The sequence below is a fragment of the Gadus chalcogrammus genome, chromosome 18 (genome assembly GCF_026213295.1).
Source record: "Gadus chalcogrammus isolate NIFS_2021 chromosome 18, NIFS_Gcha_1.0, whole genome shotgun sequence".
Lineage (NCBI taxonomy): Eukaryota > Metazoa > Chordata > Actinopteri > Gadiformes > Gadidae > Gadus > Gadus chalcogrammus.
Genome location: NC_079429.1, coordinates 3,836,547 through 3,844,754, shown reverse-complemented (window position 1 = coordinate 3,844,754; position 8,208 = coordinate 3,836,547). Strand labels below are relative to the sequence as shown.

Sequence of the window (8,208 nt, the reverse complement as noted above, 5' to 3'; positions counted from 1 at the left end):
GGAGCCTGACCTCAGAACCAGAGGAGGGAGAATCAAGGGGGGTGAGGGGGGGGGGGGCGAGTCTGGCTCCTCCTGAACTTTCTACCTCAGCTTGAGTTGTCCAAAAATAATATCAAAGCTAAAAGGTTTCCACCATTGCGTGTGTGTGTGTGTGTGTGTGTGTGTGTGTGTGTGTGTGTGTGTGTGTGTGTGTGTGTGTGTGTGTGTGTGTGTGTGTGTGTGTGTGTGTGTGTGTGTGTGTGTCTTTGTCTGTCTGTCTGTCTGTCGGTCTGTCTAGAGGTCTCTATCTTCCTTCAGTACTACGGACAGTGGTAGAGTCAGGCCCCCATGGTCCCCTCTGCTGGCCCCTGCACACTCTCAGACTCCTGGAGGGTCTCAGAGATCCTCCCGGGATGTGAGAGCGAGCTCGACCGCAGAAGGGCCAAAGTGAGTCCATTAACCCAAACTAAAGCCGAGGTCCGGGGTTTATACGAGGTGAGCGACCTCCACCTCATCCTCTTGTTACCCTGCATGACCATCCCTCCAATCGCAGCACGCCACCGCCGCACGCTTAGCCTGCGATGCTAAGCTAGCTCCCCCCCACAGATGGCGCTCATAAGGAAAGCTCTTAGACGAGCGATGGACGACAGACTCTTCGTTTCACATGACTAACAGCCCCGGAGGATCTTCTCCTCCCAAATAAATCGTGAACCTCTGATCAGCGGAGACTTACGCAAGCCGCTGAGAGTTCAAAGGGACAGCATCTGTGTTCTGGCCTCAGCATCGTTCTCTCCGCTTTTTTTTTCCTGGTGCAAAATAGCCTGCAGACCAGAATAACAGATGCCAGATCTAATTCAGTAATTATTTAAATTATTCATATGGAAATCCGTGGCCTCTGCCTGGGTACTATGGTGACCGTGTCGATTATCTATGCAGATAAATATCTTTTTTTCCTCCTGCGGCTGCTTGTAGCAACACAGAAACTGAGCTGTTCACGACAACGTGCGAAGGGGAGATGAGGCGATAGCATTTAGCTCTGCTCCTTACCCTCACAAAGAGAGGCTCAACACTGGGGCACTCGGGCCAGGAAATATCTACCTGGTCCATTTCTCTACTATGGGATGCATTTGAAAATTAGCTAGTTAATTAGCTCGGAACCAAACCCAGTAATGGGTGATCCGATATCCTTTCGCTGGCCAAACAGACGAGGCTCGCTTGACAGTGGAGTGTTAGTCTGTTGGAGGCTTTCCATGACAAAGAGGGGACACCTGCAGTTGTATTATGGGATGGAACTCAAGCTCAGACACATTGGTCTCCATACATCAGTAAACCGGGGAACCATATGAGTGTGGGAATGAGCCAGGGCTGTTTGCATCTCACCGCTCCGCTCAGAAAGCAGTGAGGTGGAACGAGCAGCGACGCTTATGCTGACCGTTCAGACGTGTCCACACTGGGACGCTTTTCTCTTGCAAAACTGTCGAGGTAAAACCTCAGACTATCACCCGGTATTTTTAGGCTGCGCTTTAGGGAATTTAATCCAGTCCAGCGACAAGTCAAATGCAAGTGGGTAACCTGGTTTTAGCAAGACACAAAAAGATCCAGGAGAATTCCCTCAGTGGAGCGGGGGCTAGACCTCAAACCAACGCCTCCTTTCACACTTTCACACTCCCTCTCAAAATCTCTCTCAATTTCTCTCTCTCTACCTTTCTCTCCCTCTCAATCTCTCTTCTCCTCTCTCTCTCTCTCTCTACCTCTTTCTCCCTCTCTCTCTCTACCTCTAAATCTTTCTCCCTCTCTCCTTTTCTCTCATTTCTCTTGGTAATGAAACATTCGCTCAAGGTTTTCTTTTGTGCTGCCTCTCTTCCCACCGCACACACGCACATTCACACGCACACACACACACACAGACACACACACATACACACGACAGCCTCTTCCACCCCTCCCACAACCACTCCACACACACACACACGAACGCACGCACGCACGCACGCGCACACACACACACACACACACAGACACCCACACACACACAAGCAGCTGACTCTGCGCAGCCAGGCCTGCTGCGTGACCGTGTTTTGGTCTGGCCTTGTTGGGGTGCAGCGGTGCCTGTGACTGCGTGGTCGTCGTCGGCGAGCAGAGAGACAGCCAATCCGGCGTCGCGTCGCGTTGTGCTGCAAACGCATCTCATGCTCACCCTTTCATAAGCTGTCATCCCCCAGGACCAAGACATTTTCACCCTTTCACAAGCTGTCGAAGTCAATCTGTTTACTTCACCAACTGCGACATCAACATTCAGCATCAAAATTATTTGAATGTGGGCTTAGGCAGATAGGCCTACATGCGCCGAAAACAGATCGCTATTTATTTATTCATTTTACTGAACACAGTCTGCATTACGGTGAAAAAAAAATAAAAATAATAATAACTTCACACCCTGTGTCTTTTTACAATTTATTTGTTACCAGCATTCGTAGTGTTGATCAGCAGAGAAATAGTCCGCCAAAGACGTTGAAGTCGCTTAGCAACCGAGGACGCTGGGGTTTACAAGTTACCGGACCACTTGTGGTGATACGATAGAAAAAAAAATCGACTTTCCTTGACAGCGGTCATTATATGCTTAGCAACGGTGAATTATCAAAAAATTATTCACTATTCGACGATCGTTGCCCATCCCTACCTTCTAACAGGATGTCTGAATTATGGGCATATTTGGGGTATTTTAAAATACCGTGATAATACAGAAAACCGGGATAATTTTGGTCTCAATAACCGTGATGTAAAATTTCCATACCGTTACATCCCAACCTGTAACACCATAACTCACCACCAGGCGTCCACCTGATCCTAGTCTCACAGGTTTGAAACCTGGAGACACTTTTCAGCTCCTGGTACTGGAGCTGGCTCAGTTTGGGTTCACCAATTTAGCGCTGACAGATCCTGCCTCCAGGGATAGGGTTGGTCGAAACAAAGATGATGCAAAAGGGAACACCCAGATCAGAGCTGGGCTACCGGCAGACCTGTGATATGATTTGTGAGACTAGGATCGGGAGGACGTCACCCTGGTGGTGAGCTATGGTATTGCAGGTCGGTTCTCAACTTCCTCAGGTGAGGAGGTGATCCAGTCGGCTTCATACGTTCTTTCCTTGATTGACAGTTGGGTGGTGGGCAGTAAGGAATGCTAAAGACAAGATTGCAGGAGAAAAGAGAAAAGCTACTCCGCACGGCCCGGTTCTGACATCAGCTATCAAGCAGCTGGCCCGAACCTTGCGGAGCAGAGCGCGTTGGTACCACAGATAGAGCCCTCTGCAGGTACCACGGCAGCATTATGTAGGAGCGCATGAATGGAGAAATCTGATGGGGTGGTGGGCGTTTGGAAGGGAGTGATGATGCTAGCGAGAAGGGGTGACTCAGAGTGCAGCATAAACCCAGGCTAAAAGAAACACGGAAGAAACGGAGGAAAACGGGACATTCAGATTATCTGTGAACGACGGAGGTCTCGTTTAGATTTGAACTCGACATCTGATGCTACAAGAGAGGGGAGTGAAGGGAGAGAGAGGGGGGAGTTAAGGGAGAGAGAGGGGGGAGTGAAGTGGGAGAGAGAGTCCTCGCTCGTCTGCACGTGTGACAACGGTCGGTCCCTTGCTCTGTTGTGTCTCAGGGGACGCGCCACCTCTAAATAGACACCTCCTTGAGGTGTGACAAAAGAAAGGCCTCTGCACTCTCAGCGCCATTTAGTTGATCAGGGGAATGCACCGCCGGCCGGCCCGGCGTCAGGGGCGTGGCGCCTCGGAGATGAGATTAGTCCACCGCTGGACGCCAGCCGCCCGGCCAAGATCACAGCGGAGGGAGGGCGCCCGGGAACACGGCGTTCCCGCCGCGGAGATGAGAGACCGCCCCCTCGTCCCCCTCTTGTCTCCATCACGTCCTGCTGCCCGAGGACGTCTTATGGTCAATTGAATTCCCAGACTTGTTTATTTACAACGAAACACTGACGTTTTGTCATTACCGTGCTAAAAGGAAAAAAGTGGTTGCGCTAGTTATCGTTGTTTTTAAGTCGCGGGGGCCCGAGCTAAGAAATTAATTTCGGACTTCTGAATTATTTTCTGACATGTTTTGCTAATTTGCAGACTCTTGAAAACACAATGGAAACCACAAAGGAAAACAACCGCTTAAGGTCTGGTAGAATGGGCTCAGGTTTATACCTGTTTCATACAATCCTGTCTTTGTCAAGGTGCCTCAGAAGTCAAAGTGTTAAAATGGTTAAATTCATGTCTAATGAATTTAACCAGTAGAGCGAATACTTTTGCATGTTTCTGCATCAGGGTACATTTCTCACCCCTTCGCTTACAATGCATGCATAGAAGAGTTATCAATTACAGTTGTTGCGTTGCGTAATAATTGAGTTGTGTTTTTGTTCTCGCAATGATCTGAGGTACCAAACAATCGACCTCACCACATGTAAACAGATGAGCCGTAGTCTGAGAGGAACCTGTTCTTTTAAAAATAATAGATGAAACACCCTGAGCCTCGAGATAAGAATTGTCTCCCTCTGAGAGCTGTGTCTGGTCAAATAAACTACTAATGAGCCAATATGACGGAAAGAAATGCATGACCTGATTTGATCCCACAATAACCTGGTTTGGATATTAATATCTATCTAGGTCTAACCTCCACCCCAGCCCACATGCCCCACAGCTAGAACACTGGAAACATGGCACCCTGGTCGCTCCATCCAGAGCAGGCAGCAACGAGCGTCTGTTCTCCGGAGCGCTCACACCTCCCTACCGCAGAGACCTTGAGGAGGACGCAACACTTTGTTCCTCGGCGTGTGTCACTAATCCTCGGCTAAGTCTTGTTTGGAGTTGAAACCGAAACCCAGTCAAGAACGCCGTCAACAACAGCGTCACCTTCTGCTGTGTACTCCATCCCTCCTGCTGTCTTCTGGCAGTTATCAGCCCCAGCTAACCTCTCTAGCCCTGGGTTAACATTAACGGCGTAATCACAAAACGTCCTGTTGTTGTCTCGGAACGGAAAACAACAAGGACATCAAAGAACAGCATCTCGTACCCAAGAACTTCAAGCACCGAGACAGCACACTCGCCGGGATCCAATTAAGAAGTGTGAAAATAACAAAGCGGTAGCGTTAATGTGGAAGGGAAACAAGCAGGGCCACGAGAGACGGGGTGTAAGTGCAGTGGGTCTGTGTGGATTATCAGGTGCAGGCCGCCGCCGCCGCTGTAATGAACCACCGAAATGAGTTTCCTCACACACGTACCAGAGGGAATTGATGATGAGGATAATGATGATGATCAGGAGGAGGATGGGGATGCTAACGATGAAGAAGGGCCAGTCTAGTGGCGAGGGCGTGTGACTCCCAGCCTAAAGGTGCCTGGACCCTAGTGTCCGCTGTCTTCATCACTGAGGAAGAGGCCTCTTACCCTACATGCATCTAGGTGACCTGTCAATCGCTTTGGAGGAAGCTGTCCACTAAACGGCGAAATAGTGGGAACCAGGAAGTAGGAAAGGAAAACATATCTGACACAAGAGATTGGGAGCATGTCCTACAGCTGTGCTGAACGTGGGAAGGTGTTCTAGCATGTTGCGTTGACTGCGACTGGATGCCTGGACTCTCCTTATGGTTAACCGGCCAGCACCCCTTCACCGATTTAAAATGTTTGGCTTGTATATATATATGTATGTCAATTATGGCACCCACTGCACTCCTGACCGTCCATGCAAGGTTGGATCCCCCACTCTGCGTTCCTCCTCTAGATTTCTTCCTTGCTGATTAAGGGTGTTTTTTCTTGCCCTCTGGGGGGCTAGGGGGACAGGGGGGTGTCATAAATATTTGGCCTGTTAAGTCCTTTGCGAATGTAATGGTGAAGTGTAGAAAGGGATATACGAATACAATTGAATTTAATTTAATTGAACGCAGGATGGATAGGTAGTCCACTCTCTCCTCCAGAGGGAGGTTCTTGTAGTCTGAGCTGCACACGTCCTGAATGTTGACATTGAAAGGTACAGCTTTCATTGGATCATGACGAGATCTTTAGATGACTTCCTGTCATTGCCATCGCAAATAATATCTTTGCTGTTTATTTTACTGTAATAAATGCTTATTGGTTATTTATTTAGTCTTAATAATAATAATAGCTAATATGATTATTATAACGTAATAAGTACTTAATAAAGTACTGTAGTCTCAGTAGTAGAAGTAGCTGGCCTATAGTCATAGTAATAGTAGTCCTTTGTACTATTGCCCTGATGAATATGCTGTTAAAATGGGAAGTTTTCTTTACTGTTAAACTGCCCATTAAAAGGTGCTGGGATTCCTGACCAGCTTTCACGAGAGGCCTTCATGAGAACGACGTTAAGATGATGAGCGTCCAGTTTTATCTGATTTGTGCCGAGAAAATGTAGAACCCATACTCAGTTCCATGCATCTGCTGTGTTTGTACACGTTTACACTTTGCTGGTACTGTTTCCCAAAATATGCTTTCTAACTCTCTAGTGCTTATGAAAACGTATTTCATGTGCTATGTAGCACTTCCTACGATGAGCCAACACATTCTTAAGTGTGGATTTGGCAAAATACTACTCCCAAGTTAGGCTGAGGTGAGCCTCCTCCCCCAGTCCGCTAGTCATATAGAACACTTGTATAACGAATATCATATCTCAACACAGCACTGAAACCTCCTGAGAGCCTTTGTTTGAATATTTGCTATATGGTGCGGTCTGTCGGAAGACTATTATTTTTAAAATGGGGTCCCTACTTTTACTCCCCCCCCCCCACCGAACATGTAGTGCCGCCTCTGCTGGAAATCGCAGGACGAGAAGAACGCATGGAGAACACGCATCACCAGCACGAGAGGAGAAGGTGCTCAGGCATGCAGGATACATCCAGCCCACATGATCCGTCCGTGTAGGCCCGGCTTTATGCCATGTATCTCCTGAGCAGCGCTGTCTTTTCGCCTATAGGTTGTCGGCCCAACACACACAGGAACCACAAGTACAGCGTAGACGAACCGTGCATTGTCGCTGTCTTCCCAATGCATGTAGCCTACAACGATAAGGAGGAGCTAGGTGTTCGTTGTCCCATCGATGTAACAGCCTTATGTAACGATCATGCCTGCAATCGCTGTGAGCTGAAGTCAAATCTGTCTGTAAACTCGACGTGATGCTCCTGTTGACAACACGGAGCGCGGCTCCTTTAAGGAGGCTGATCTGCGTTCAGCCAAATGAAAGATGGAATCCACATTTACCACGATACATCTGCAACATTACTTTTCTATTTATAAAATATCAATAAAATGCCAACACCTGTGAAATGTGGTTGGATGCGCTGTAGCCTTCCGACCGCATTGAGCCCTGGTGCCTCGACAGACACACACACACACACACACACACACACACACACACACACACACACACACACACACACACACACACACACACACACACACACACACACACACACACACACACACACACACATCGTACCCCGTGCAGGATGCATGCCGAGCTCATGACCAAATCACAGGACAGGTACTCACACGCGCTCCTGGCTCGAGCCATAGGTGCCGTCGCTTCGCGAAGGTGGAGTACCACGCGCCAAAAAAAAGCGCTCGCCTTAACGCTGCGGCCAAAGCCCGGGAATACTGTGGTCCTTCGGTGCTCCTCTTCCGCGAGCCCGCCTCCCTCTTAGCGCCGTGTGGAGATCTCACGGTCTGCGAGCTAGAGGCAGGATGCTGCTGATGCTGCTGATGCTGGTGTGTTGGTGGGGGTGGGGGGGAGGGGGGGTGTTGTTGTCGCGGGAATAGGAGCGTCACCCCCAGTCGTCCTAACGTGAACATGCACGTCCCTCGGCTGGAACAGCGTGCACCACAAACACACACACACACACACACACACACACACACACACACACACACACACACACACACACACACACACACACACACACACACACACACACACACACACACACACACACACATACACACACACACACAAACACCCGCGCCTCTATGTATTTCTGGCACATAAGAAGTGAATGGAAATGTATTCCGTTTCGGTCTTGTAACTACACATCAAACCACGGATACCAGTTGGCCTAGATGGCTTCTAAACGTTGCATTGAGATAAGTGGATTGATCCGTCAGAAGAGGTCTGTGACTGACAGGATTAGCCTGCTTTCAGTGATGCGATACAGAAATATATTCAGCA

General features: G+C 48.9%; 1 protein-coding gene across 1 annotated transcript in view; it reads right to left on the bottom strand.

Annotated features, from left to right (window-relative positions):
- tbkbp1 (TBK1 binding protein 1) overlaps positions 1–7,714 on the bottom strand; it is a 44,214-nt gene extending 36,500 nt beyond the window's left edge. Inside the window, exon 1 of the mRNA XM_056577518.1 lies at positions 7,536–7,714. The gene's annotated coding sequence lies outside the window, so the exon portion shown is untranslated. The remainder of the gene's footprint in view (positions 1–7,535) is intronic.
- Positions 7,715–8,208: the final 494 nt, after the last annotated feature.